The sequence below is a fragment of the Gekko japonicus genome, unplaced genomic scaffold, assembly GCF_001447785.1.
Source record: "Gekko japonicus isolate JY-2015 unplaced genomic scaffold, Gekko_japonicus_V1.1 scaffold1032, whole genome shotgun sequence".
In the NCBI taxonomy this organism is placed as follows: domain Eukaryota; kingdom Metazoa; phylum Chordata; class Lepidosauria; order Squamata; family Gekkonidae; genus Gekko; species Gekko japonicus.
This window is the reverse complement of record NW_015175389.1, coordinates 563,600-577,783: the sequence shown is the minus strand read 5'-3', so window position 1 is coordinate 577,783 and position 14,184 is coordinate 563,600. Positions and strand designations below refer to the sequence as shown.

General features: G+C 42.5%; 1 long non-coding RNA gene across 1 annotated transcript in view; it reads right to left on the bottom strand.

The window, feature by feature from the left end:
* LOC107122532 overlaps window positions 1-14,184 on the bottom strand; it is a 301,527-nt gene that overhangs the window by 81,124 nt on the left and 206,219 nt on the right. Inside the window, exon 4 of the long non-coding RNA XR_001482924.1 lies at window positions 6,767-6,988. This is a non-coding gene — a long non-coding RNA (uncharacterized LOC107122532). The remainder of the gene's footprint in view (window positions 1-6,766; window positions 6,989-14,184) is intronic.

Sequence of the window (14,184 nt, the reverse complement as noted above, 5' to 3'; positions counted from 1 at the left end):
CTCAAGAATGTTTTAAAACTGGTGCAAGCGACAACAGGAACTTTGTGGAACTGGATTCTCTGGGGTATCTGCCAGCATGAGGAAACCTACTTTAAAATAAAACCTCCTCTATAGTTTCCAGTCAAATGCAATTTTGATGATTAACACATGGTTAAATGTGGAAGGGGCACAAACACTCCACAACTGTTTATTCTTCTTCTTCTTCTGTGTTAACTAGATGTCCTGTTTACTCCACAGTATGGATTACAGGAGGGGAATACAGCCTGACCCAGGCTACAGCGGCTTTCAGAGGCAAATTAGCATCAACAAGCAGAACACCAGGCTGCTTAGTTCAGTGTGAAAGCAAGATTCCTCTGAGCAGCCTGATCCTTATTTCCAGCTGTTCCCACTGCCTGCCTCCTATTCGATTTTCAGAGAATTAGGATGAAATGAGAATAGTGCAGCCTTGGGGCAGATTCACATGACATTTTAAATATAGCATGAGAGTCACTGAGCGTGTGATGACAACACTGTCCGATGCTTCGCACATCCAGATTGCAACTCATCATGCACCCGCAGGGACTTTTCTTCTCGCGTGCTGCAAAGTGCCATGCATACATAGCGCTACACACATATATAAACACAGGACTCCACATGCCTCAGGATGTATCATTCATCGTGACCTATCTAGTTGGGTATATGATAGAGAGTTTCAGAGGGTAGCTGTGTTGGTCTGCAGCATGAATTCATAGAATCATAGAGTTGGAAGGGGCCATACAGACCATCTAGTCCATACAGACCAACCAATTCAAACCCCTGCCCAATACAGGACCATCATAGCTTGGATTCAGTGTTGCACAAGCGGAAATGTAAATGGAGGTGGTACAGTTCCACTTGCTCTAGATCTTGGGGAGCACCCAGTGCTTCCTTCCCTCCATATTATAGTGCCCAGAAATTGGTTGCACAAGATCTTGCCAAGTGGAAACACCAGTGCAGATACCAGACGTTTGTCTTAGCACAAGTGGCCTCTCGTGCTTCCACTTGCACAAGTGCTCTAGAGCAAGCAAATATTTTGCTCTGGATCCAACCCCGTACTTCTAGTAACTGTCCAGGGCAAAGACATTTTGAGCCTGAACCGAAAACCAAGCAGGTTCACCATGAACACAAATATCATGTGAATTCACTGGGGCACAGGCTCTATCGCATGGCTAGATGGCAAATCACAGCACTGCTGCTGGACCTTCGCTGGAAACTTTGTGGTGGAGTGGTAAGTTACGATCTTACAAGTGGTGGTCTTGTAAGTCACCAGTGGTTGGTTGATACTCCATGATGATTATTAAGGAACTCTCTGGAGCAAACCCGGTTCTGCCTTTCTCATTGTTGCTCCCATTTTCCCGCCCCTTTCCTAATAAGGATTGGCTTTCCGGCCAGCTGGAAGACTCCTCTATAATTATGCTCCAGATATCCCTCCCTTCAAAGCTCCCCCAATTTTTTCTACTAAAGCACGTAAGCCACGAATATCATAGCTGCTTTTTCCAAGTATACGCCCCCCAAAGTTAAAGCCTTCCATATTACGGTTACACACTCCACCTCCAGCCCCTTATAATTGTTTTTCATGCTAGTTATTGAGCCATGCAAACTGATATAAGCATCCTTTTAAATTTATTTGCTGTCCCCTCAAAAACTTTCCTCCAAGAATGTCAGTGTTAAATGCAGTGCAAATTAGATGCATTTCCTATTGGCAACTTCAAACTCCAGCCAACTCAGAATGAGGAAGCATGTCAGGGTTCCAATGGAATCTTCTACGGATTGGAAATGGAGAAGTAGGAAGAGAACCTGAGAGAAGAAAGGGCTTTTTCAGACATCTGCACACACTTTTAAGTAATTAATTGCAGAGGATTAGCCATGTGAGTCTGCGGTAGCAAAACCAAGAGGGAGTTTTCTGCCACCTTACAAAGTAGCAGAATTATTGTAGTTGAAGCTGCCATGGCTACAGTCTCTTTCATCAGATGCATGAAGTGAATCCTCAGCTAATATTAGCAAGGGGGGAGGATTGTGAATGAGGAGGCTAAAAGGCCACAAAATGCAAGAGGTACAGTTTGCAGCATTTCTATGCCGAACTCAAAAGTACAAGATAAGCACAGTGACCATTCACAACAGCTGTAACCGTGAGAGTTAAACCCTGGTGAATACAATTCAATTGACTGTTAAATTCTAATTCAGCAATTATTTACGCTACAATAAATCTATTAGTCTTTGAGGTGCCAGAGAACTCCTTTTTGTTTATAAAGGAAGAAGAACCATTATGACACTGATTAAAAACACATTCTGTCATGGAGCTATGATCCCTTGCATTGAATGAATAAATTTTATATGTTTAATGTTAAAGTCATTTTTTCTTTCTTTTTGAAGTTCATGCCAATGTTTCCTCTTTATCCCCCTACATAACAGAGTGGCAGCCCACTCCAGGTCTTTTTTTGGTACTTGCTCTGAAATTCTGGAATGAACTGCAAGTCTTCCACCCTCCTTTGTCTTCTGCAGAATGTGTAAGACAGTCTGGTTTAAAACAGCTTTCAGTTTGGTTTTCTGCTGTAGTTGGGTTTTTAAGCTGTTAACAGTTTGTTTTCATACATGTCTATTCTGTTTTATTGAGTTTTCTATTATTTATACTGTATGTAAAAAACTACACAATCAACCAGTTTTTGTGGGGAAATGTGATTCATTAGTATTTTAATAACCAATTACATCTTTAGTCAGAAATATCCCATATAACTCAATATGACATAAAAGAAAAACAAAACACAAATTATGGTTATACTTCGGAATCAAGAAGGCAGCACTGAAGCTCTCCAATATGCAAATTTATCTAAAGTTAATTAGTTAAATACTATGCTTTTAATCAACTCAAGGAATGGCTGACAGCGCTAAAGGTTGTTTTGATGACTCTCAAGCACCAAAGTCCATCAGGCAACTTCAGTGCTGCTTGCCACTGTATACTGAGTTGAGGGGACAGTATGGTGCAACACCATAATGTCACTTCCCGCTGGAACCTGGAAGTGATGTCATTATGTTGTGTGATGCTCCACGAAATAGAGTGTCATACAACATGATGACATCTCTTCTGGGTTTATAACCAGAAGTAATGTCATGTCATTGCACGTCACAATGTCATTTTGATAGTCTCCACCCCCCACCCAAATGTGCCCACCACTGCATGGAGCTTTGCTGGCATCCTTAACAGCAGTACTTATTGGCTATCTGAACTGCTGCAAGGATGCATTCTGTTGATGCCCACTCACAGCCTTTTGCAGCTTTTCAAACTTTTAGTAATTTTAATGGTTTTTAATTTATTGCCCACTTTGGGCACCAGCTGCCTGGGAGAAAGATGGGGTTATAGCCATTTTAAATAAATAAATAACTTTAGTGTGTAACAGTTTTTTAAGGCAACTAGATCAGCTCAAGCATTGGCTTGTCTAAAAATGGCAGCTACTTGCCAGGTGTATTAATGAGGCTTTAATGTTTTCACTATGCTGCTCTCCCAAACCCATTTCTCCTTGATCAGTAAACACAGAAGCCCTCTTCATGTACATGTGGTGCACAAGATGGATGGGTAGTACCATGTCCACTGGCTCTGCCCCTGACCTATACACATTTGAAAAGGACAGTTATCCCTGTTCCAATGACCCATCCAAAATGAATGACTGTATATGGAGGGTGGTCCAAAAGTGTTTAGATGAACATTTGCATGGAGCTGCTTCCTAAGTTCTCAGCTACATGAAGAGAGCCCTGTGTGTATACAATTGTATTCATGTAGGTTCCATGCAACCATTAAGCTCAATGCGCATATTCAGTAGCCTGTCACCATGATCCAGCTATCTCCAACCCCTATCCATGCTCATTTGCTCATGGAACATAGGATTTGTTCACATTCACAAGATCTATTGAATATATAGGATGAGTGTGGGACCAGCCACTCTGGTGTAGTGGTTAAGGGCGGTGATTCCCCACTACTCCACATGAAGCCAGCTGGGTGACCTTGGGTCAGTCACAGTTCTCTCAGAACTCTCTCAGCCTTACCTACCTCACAGGGTGTCTGTTGTGGGGAGAGGAAGGGGAGGAGATTGTAAGCCACTCTGAGACTCTGAGTGAAGGGCGGGGTATAAATCCAACTCCTCCTCCTCCTTCTTTCCCCTCCAACCACTCCATATATTTATGGTTCCAAGGTCTTCCCCTATAGCAGGGGGAAGTTTGGCTCCTATAAATACAGGCATGGGAAGCATTTTCTGAACGAATTAGAATATTTTGCATTTAGGAACGCTTTCTATAGTTACACAGAGGTGAGAGGAATTCTTCATGAAATGTTTTATCTGTTGTCTCAGCAGATTTTAATTTTTGCATTCTAAAAAAGCTCTTGTTTTCAAGCACTCTTACACAGACACTTCTGTTTATAATTACTTTTATCTAATGTTAACCTGTCCAGCTCCTGTATGTGAATGATGAAACTGTACAGTCTTCAGGGACTCCATGAGTATGCAAAAAAAAAATTTTTTTTAAATAAATTAGCCAAAAGGAAAAAATAATCAGTCCTGCAAAAAAACAACAACCCCTAACAGTGATGCGAACTGAATATGCTTCAGAAAGACTGGAATGTTTAGAGCAGCTGAGTGAAATTGGGGTGTCTCAAAAATCCCCCCTACTCCACAGCAATCACTCATTAGCCCACAATTGCTCAAATCTGGACTGTAACATTATAGACCCAAACAAGTGTTCTCAGAGCTCGAAAAATGGAAACCGACCTGAGATCAGTCTCTTCATGTATTTCTCCTAATTAGAACAAAGCAAAGTATTCTTAATTGGGGTGATAAAAATGGTTAAGCTGTTAGCTTAGCTTCACTAGGAAGAGCAGGGTCTGAATTATTAGTTCCATAAAATTGGTTGATGATACTATTACTTTTATTCCTGAGAGTGTTACTAAAAAAGAAAGGGGAAAAAAGAGAAAGAGAAGAGCTGCAGCCGGTATTTAAACTTGCAGATAAAGTTCAGCATATTTAAAAACCGCAGGTCAAATAGAAAACTGCACAAGAGACTCAACTGGACCAGAGAATTGTGCAGTGTGAAAAATCAACCATAGTGCAGTGAGCACTGTTGTCTTTAGATGTGGGAGGAGGCTCATATTTAAATCCTGCTCAGAAATGAGTCTGACTGGATGTCTTTGGGCAAGACTCAGGCTAACCTACCTCCAAAGGTTAATGTGAAGCTAAAGCCACCAAGCTCTTTGGAGAAAACAAAGGCAATAAATAAAAATAACAGCAATGACAACTATGCTCAAGTAAATGAAAGTGGACAAGCCCATTTAAGTTAACTGAAGGAGACTATGGTGGCCTTGGCCCCATCACCTGTGACAACTTGGCAGCTTTCCACTGTGTGTAAGTGCCAGGGCTGCCAAGCGTCTCCATAGGTCCTCAAACAAAGGTTCTCTCTATAGCCACCATTCATACCACCCAGACCTAACCCAATAATTATCTGAAAACTAATGTCTGACTTGCCCTGCTCCATACATTGACTGAAGAAATGAGATCCCCCGGGGTTTTGTCCACAGAGCTCCCCCACGACCACAGTTGTGGTTATTGGATGGGCACAGGGGCCCCCTCCAAGCATGGAGCACAAACTGGTACTAGGTCTGCTGATTTTATGTATATCTATCTCCATACTCAGACACACAGAGATAGAATCAGTGGTGCCTCACTAATGCAAGCAAAACTTTAAGAATCACACAACTGAGAGCAACCAGAAGTCTACCAAGTCTATTCCCTCATACCACCCCATACTGCACACAAAACCACTCTTACTGAGAATACAAGCAAAAAGTTCAAGTAAGACATGCTGCAAAATGAATCGCTTTAGGTGGCTCAAGCAATTGAGTCACATTATAAGGGAAGCTTAAGTAGTTACGTCCAATTTTCTCACCCACTTGAAAGCATCTATCATCTCGCCCACTTTTCTCAGCCCACTTGGAACCATTTGCTAGAACAACCAAAACCAATAGCAGATCTCCTGTGCCCAAGCCAGTTCCTGTCCTGTTTCAAGGAGAGGAACGTAAAAGCAGACTATAATAGCTCCTCCAGGCAGGCACACACTATCTTCTCCACATCCAACAGAACAACCCCCCTACGTTTTTTTTACAACTTCTTCCACTGTCATCTCACTGTTCTTATTGTCATTTTCAACTATAGAACAACCCGGTAAGTTCCACCGGATAGACAGCACTGTGGGAAATCTCTCATTTGCTTCCTTGCTTTTTTTTTTTTATCTAATCACTTTTGTTGCTTTGTCAGAAGCAATGTCCTCAAAAAAATGTCCGGAAGCTGCAAGTCAGAGACTGCCACAAGTGGCAGAATCACACTGTTGGCTACAAAAGGCAAAGACCCCCAAGTGCAGATCATACCACGGCCAACTGGAAGGTCCCAGTTGTGTTGGGTAGCACTCACTGGATTATGGTCAGCATGTTTTTCCCTATACCATATGGAGCTATTATACCATTCCCCGCACATTCTCTAAAGTTTATTCATCCAAGGATCAAGTTCACCCCTTTAAACGATGACATTAAACAGAAAAGACATAATGCACATAATGTGTACCTGCCAGAGATTTATCTTGTCTCCATTTGGGGAGATGCATGATATAATTGGCACGATAAATGTAATTAGAAATATGGCTCTACTATAAAAGGGATAGTTGGTCTAAACAACATTATTACTTGAATTCAGATTTGATTTAAAATTCATACCTGGAGAATACTTTTCAATGGAGCGTTTCGGAAAATTGATGAGCGGCAGTACCCTCAGCACTCAGATGCTCTCTGGATGCAATCCAATGTTTTCAACATTGGTCTGAATGAAAATGGAGAGAGGAGTTCCATCAAGTTCTAAAGACTACACGGTTTGGTGCAGATGGATGCCAGTTGGGTGGGTAGGAATAGGATTCAAGCCAATCTTCATCAATGGAAGGACTAAAGGGGAAAGCAGAAAAATATAAACATTTTAAAAATGCACAGAAATGTGTAGGAAAGGGGCAGGGTAATCAAACGTACTCATGTATACCAATGATGATTTGGTGATTTGAAAACTAGCTTTTGAGTATTTTTAATGTGTGTGTGTGTGTGTGTGTGTATTTCCCAAACAGGGAAACAGTGGCTCAGGAAGGGGGAGGTGCTCCATCAGAGAAAAATATTTGGGGGAGGGGTTTAAAAATCAGCTTTCCCAATACTTCCCCTTGCAAATGCTATTGACAGAAGTGCAGGATTCCACTGTGGATCTGTAATGGGTCATCTAGTCTGGCTTTTAATAAACTAGGCAACTAAATGAACTGTATAAATTTGCACATGGCAAGAAACAGTCTTCCTCACACAAGAAGGGATGTCTTTGTTAAAAAGCCAGTCAGTTCTAACTTCTGCTTAAGATGATAGCCGTAAGAACAGTAGTTGACAGGGAAGTCAGTTGCCATCTACAATTTTGTGAAAACACTTGTATTGACAATGATAAGGAAACACTTAAAAATCTGTTTCCAGGTTATTCAATGCATGTGGGTAAAGTGCCGCCAAGTCGCAGCCAACTCATGGAGACTCCAGCAACAAGTTTTCAAGGCAAGTGAGAAGCAGATGTGGTTTGCCATTGTCTTCCTCTGCACAGTATCCCTTGGTGGTCTCCCTTCCAAATGCCAAACCTACTTAGCTTCTGAAATCTGACGGGATTGGGCTATACCATGCCACCTTCTTTACAGGTTGTTCAATCAGGACACCTTTTTTGGTCAATCAATATATTTTTTAAACTGTACGAGGTGGCCACATGCATATGCATGTGTCTGTGTGGACACTCGCCACATCCATCTTTTCCTGCTGTCAGAAATCATTTTACCATAGATGTCAAGAACTGACTTATGAACTCTCTTCCTGCAAAATCTATCATCCAACCTAATCAAAAGGCCAGTCTTGCACACTTCCCAAACCTGCTGCAGAAAAAGGTGAACAACAAATTATTAAATCATAAAGCTCGCAAGGATGTAGCTAAGAATACGTGACGCCTGAATATGATGCACAGTGCACTGCAGAACTACTACCCTTCATTGTTCTTACATATAATCTGTTTCTAATGCAACATATTTCCTGGATCAACCTAAATTCAACCTTTCCCTCTTGTTCTGTTAGCACTTGGCTCTCTCCTCACCCTAGGGTTGCCAACCTCCAGGTGGCACCTGAAGATCTCCGGCTATTACAATTGATCTCCAGACAGCCAATATCAGTTCCCTTGGAGCAAATGGATGCTTTGGAGGGTGGACTCTATGGCCTTATAGCCTCCTGAGGACCTTCCCTACCCCAAACCCCATCCTCCCCATGCTCCACCCCAAAATCTCCAGGTATTTCCCAGCCCTCACCCTCCCCACTTGTCATTTGTTAAGCCCCATCATTCCCCCCCCTATTTCAGTCAGATTATACCTTTTCTACAGGGCCCAGCACACCAGCAAAGCTCAGGGCTTTCTCCTCATTCCAGGAGAACTCACAGCACATTATACTCTGAAATATGTCACTTCCTGCCTGGCCTTGCTGATACATTCAACACAGTTCCTAGTCTGTCCGTTGGTATCTATGTAAAATACACACAGCTTTCTTCCCTGGAAGTACAGAGCCAAACTAGATTGGTCACTAGAAGTGTGGAAGCCGCAGAGGCCGCAGGGAAGTCCCTTGGGGAGAGGGGTTACAGAAGTGTGAGGCGGGAATATTCCATTACTGTGCACGCCACAAATGACTGACCCAGCCCATTATTTATTTTTAAAGTTTATTGGAAATAGAAACTGAATACTGCTGCCTTCTAGGGGTCTGATGCTACACCCAGCCTCAGAGAAACATGACTGCAAAGACTCTACCAAGCACATTCCCGACAATATTGAATGGCAATGAGCTTTATGCTCTCCCACCCCCGCAAAAAACAAACAGATGAGCAGGGAAGAGAGCCCAGGAAACTACAGACAATTCACAAATGAACTGTGCCGTCGGGCCCTTACATTAACCCCACTCGTAATGTTGACGCTCAGTTATTTACAAGAGCCTCTTTCTCACCGTTGTGGAGTACAATTGCACTTCTTGACCTGGAGGGATATCAGCATCTTTGTTCCAGTGCAAGATCTGACAACAGTACAATTATCCACTGAAGCCCAATTTAAACAAGATGCCAGGTTCGCAAAAAGAACCTACTCATGAGGCACAGCACATTTAAAGCGAGCTGCTATGCATTCAATGTTAGCGTGCCAGCGTAGCGCCTTCTTTGGCTACCGATCTCTGGCATGCGAACAGCACATGCACAAGCAAGGTGACCCAAATTAAATGAGAAGCCAGGCATATGCATGGGTAAGTTTTTCTGGCTCACATGGCATTCGGTTCTGGAATATTGTAGATTTTAGTATCTGTGATAAGTAACTCTGGCATCTATCTGTAAAAATGTGTTTTTAGGTAGCAGGAAAAGGTTTAAGGGGCTCTTTTTTTCCAAGTTAAGGTTTCCAAAGTTTTCGGTGGGATGTACCAGCTATAGTTGCGTGGAAAACCTAGAAATAACGGCAGTAGCTCCAAAAATTAGAAGATACTCTATGGTAAATGGGAGCTCAAAGAGCTTGGCAACCCTAGTAATAGCCTTGCCAGTAAAAGAAACCCAGCCTCCGAATGTTCACCTGACAAACATTGGAAGGTATGATTCAAACCCACTTGGTGTAACTAGGGTACAATGAGCAGCTACAAGGACCAGACTGCAACTTGATGAAGCAGTTATGTGGGCTCTGGCCTTGTGACTCTTGCCACAGATGTGTAAGCAGTGGAGCGGACTTATAACCACTTGTGAACTGCCACACAATACTTTTCACTAAATTTAAATGTATTAAGGGAGGAGAATGAGTGGGGGCGGGGAGTGGGATTGAGGTGGCAAGCTATTCACTTCTAGTAGAATATGCTTAGAGTATGGAAGCAAGGAAGAGTATGCGTACAGGTCTGTCTCTGGTATTCGGGAACACTGAACAATCAGGGTTCCCACTTGCACAAAGAGAAGTGGCCACACATAAGCCCTATGCATGTGCCCCAATGCATGTGCATAGGTCAAGGTAAGGTTGCCAACTCTGGGCTGGAATATTCCCTGGGGATTTTGGGGGTGGAGCCTGAGAAAGGAAGGGTTTGGAAGAGATCTCAGCAAGTTATAATGCCACAGAGCCCACCTTCCAAGGCAGCCATTTGCACTGATCTATGTTTTCTGGAGATCAATTGTAATTCTGGGATCTCCAGGCAGGCCTCACCTAGAGGTGGGTAACCCTAGGCTGGGGCAGAGTTTGCTGCCACTTTCCCATTCTCCCCTCCCTACCAAACATTTATTCTTCCCCCTTAGAAGTCTGAAAGGGGTTTATTGACCTTCAACGCCATCGGGATTTATCCTGAGGCACCAGGTACAGTGAGGATTTGCTCCAACCCATTGGGTGCCAAAAGGCTCTACTGCAATCCAAGGATCCAGCCCTGAACTGCCAGGTACCTCCTCCTGGGTGTCCACGCTCAACCTTTTTGGGCCTCAGGGCAACTTTACCTCAGAGAAGACACATTTACTAAAATATGGAGGCCATTTGCACTTCAACACCTGGCACCATTTTCCAGCACTTCTTTCTTTTTCTCTAGCTGTCTTTTGCACAGCCATATAAGATAGCGGCTGTCTACCACACATTGAGAAAGTTAAGTCCTTAAGTCACTTATGCCTTGTATAAAGGAAGATTCCCTCGTAAATGTCCACTGACCGCAAGATCTTCTGTGAATCATCTGTGAGAAGCTCTTAACGGAATCTAACTTCTGTATTATTTCCCCCTTTTCCAGCAGACAGTAGTCACAGTGCTCATCTCTCACTTGGAAATCTTATTTTACCACAGAGAAGTTTTCTTGTACACAGAAGATACCATCAACTACTTTCAATTGCAAACATCTCAGTTAAAAAAATGGCTGTTTGTCTGCAACGATTAACCTTAAAAGTCTCTTCTCCTTGATTATATCTCCCCAAATTTCCCCTCTCTTAATCTCTCGCATTGCATCCTCCTTCACTTGTCTTCTCTTTCCAGCACCCCATAGGTTACCAGAAAAATAGCACAAACTCAGCCTGGAGCCAAAGTAGGGGTTCAGTCTGTCAGGAGGCACATATCAAAGCCAGAGTTTAAAAACTGCATTGGGAATAGGGCAATTATCTTCTCTCACCACATTTCTCAGCCCTGACTGAGGTTTAATTAAAACCAAGTTAAAAAAAAGGGAAGAGAATCACTATTTCAGATATCACCCCACTGCATACCGTTTTTAAAAAAAGGCAAAATAAAGCCTTTATCACAGAGTTTTTAATTTACTGAGAGAACCTCACAGCTCAGTTGGATATTATTCGTCCATAATATTTTCTTTAAAGAAATATATATATAAATTAGCTAATCCCCCATAATCTCCTTGAGTTGCACCTAAAACACAGTTTCTTGCAAGTGACCTTTTCCAGAAAGGCTGTTTCTATGGCAACGGCATTGTTCGATTCAGTCAGGAGAAAAATACTGCATGGGGAAAAAATACTTAATTTTGCTGCATTTGATGTCACATTTAATGCTGACAACACGCCAATGGGGGGGGGGACCCAAACTCTTCAGTGTCTTTCAGAATTGTGTTGAATGGACAATTAATGACCCAATATAGGATATTTCCACTTCCACCCACATTCAAAGGTTCTGTCTTTATAAAACCAGAAAGGCCCATTATTACTATACAAACTGACTTCTGACATAAGATAGTCCTTAAAAACCTCAAATTGAAATTACCAAGACAAGGTGATAACTTCTGCTTCAATAAACATAGGTATTTCCCCCCCAATACCTTCCTCCCTCCTCCTTTCTTGGCCATAGCTTTATTCTTGGAATCAATGTTTCCTTCAAACATCCTCAAGTTAATAACGGGTGGGGTACAATTTGGTCCATTTTGCTAATGCTTACACTTTTTTCTAAATGAAACCATTACACCAGAGCATGGCATATCCCTTCAGACTTCCTGGAACTGCATGTTCCTAACTTAGCATCAAAAACCAGGCTTACAAGATGCATTCTTCTCAGAGGGCAGCAGTGTGTATCTGCAGTATAGGGTTGCCAGCTCTGGGTTGTGAAACACCTTGAGATTCTGGGGATGGAGCCAAGGGAGACCATTGAATTCACCTTCCAAAGCAGCCATTTTCTCCAGAGGAACTGATCTCTGTAGTCTAGAGATCAATTGTAATAGTGGAGGGTCTCCAGGTCCCACCTGGAGGTTGGCAACCCTAGCAGTAGAACAGCTAAATCTGAGTCCAGTCGCACCTTAGAGACCAACAAGATTTTGGGGGAATAAACTTTCAAGAGTCAAAGCTCCCTTCGTCACACTCTTCTCAGGTGTTGTTTGCATGAGCAGTAGAGCAAAAATGGCAGCTGTGGAAAAGGTCGGGTTAATTTGCACCTTCGCAGGGCTTTTTTTGTAACAGGAACTCCTTTGCATATTAGGCAACACACCAATCCTCCAAGAGCTTTCAGAGCTCTTCTTACAGGGGCTACTGTAAGATCTTGGATGATTGGATACATTAGGGGTGTGTCGCCTAATATGCAAAGGAGTTCCTGCTACAAAAAGAGCCCTGTAAAGACCCTTATTAATTTCTTATTAATTTCTGTAGCCCCTGCCACTCTGCCCAGGATTCAGGTTCTGACTCTGCTGCTATCACTTTTTGAGCATCGTCAACTGTGTTTGAAATCGCCAGTTTTGTGCATAGCAGGCCTTGACAACTAGTTCAAAACGGGCTAGACATGAAAAAGAGGCTAGTATATTTCCACGGCTACGCACATTCAGATGAGGGACGGATTTGGTTCTCAAAAACGAATAAAAGAAAATTTGAGGAGAATTAAAAGGGAATCGAATTGCTGAGCCTGATCCAGACAAGCACTCTGAAGTCCTACTGACATCCCACTGAAATCTGCTAAATATGCACTGAAATCCCTCCCACTGAGGGACACTTTACTTGGGGCCAACAGAGCACTACTGTTTCAAACACAGAAAGCCTGTTGAGAAACCATGTAAGGAAATACGTTTATAATTAGGGTTGCCAATTGGAGAAAAATAAAATACGAAAGGCGATTGGCCAACAGTATGACATCACTTCCAGGAAAACCCAGAAGTGACATCACATCTCTGTAGGAATTGGCTGGAACTCTGTGATGAAACCACAGAAGTTCTGGTAATTTTTAGGCATGATGAGGAAGTGATATCATGCCGACAGCCACCCCGCCGTATCCCTGCCCCACCAGTCTTCTGCTGGCTGCCTGGCTGGACCTGGAAACCCTAAAATATATTGAAGTTTCAAGTCAAATGAAGTCAGTTATGAAATCCAGTTTATCAAAGCTTTAGAATATGACTCTGCAAACCATAACTCAGTGAGGTTTGTGAAGCCATCTAGCTGTGGCCAGAAATGTATTCTGTGCTTTCACAAATGCATTAGCATCTACAGATTATTGTTATGCTTCCGGGGGTGGGGGTGGGGGTGCTGCCTTTCAGCATCCACAGAGAAGCTCCGAATGGTTCACAAGGCTACAGTAAGAGTGTAAACAGGGTAGTACCACACCAAACTTAATGACCCCTGTATTACAAGACCTACACAGATTCCAGTTTGTTTCTAAGTGATTCAAAATGCTGGTTTTGACCTATTCAGGGTGCCTGAAGAGCCACCAACTTCAAAACTTTCCTTGTTTACTGAGATCTTCTTCAAAGGTCCTTCTTGGGACTCCCCCCATTTTCTGAGGCAAGACAGGTAGTGAACAGGGACAGCAGTTTCTCAGTAACGGACCAGGTCTCTCAAATGTTTTTCCTGGCATCATCACCGCTAGTATCTAAGTACCAGGCAAAAGCTTTTTTATTCCTGCTTGGTGTATAATTTTGTTCAGGTTTTGCTTTGCTGTACAGCCTATTTGCTGTTGGTTTCATTTATTTATTTAAATGTATTCATTTTGCATGCTTATAACTCTACCAAACGGGACCCAATTTATTTTCCATTTGAATTATATTTTATTAATGTTTGATTCTGTAATCCACTCCTGCTTTTAAATACCAGCAAATAATAGATTCGCAATCAAAAGATGACGTATTAAAGATCCAAC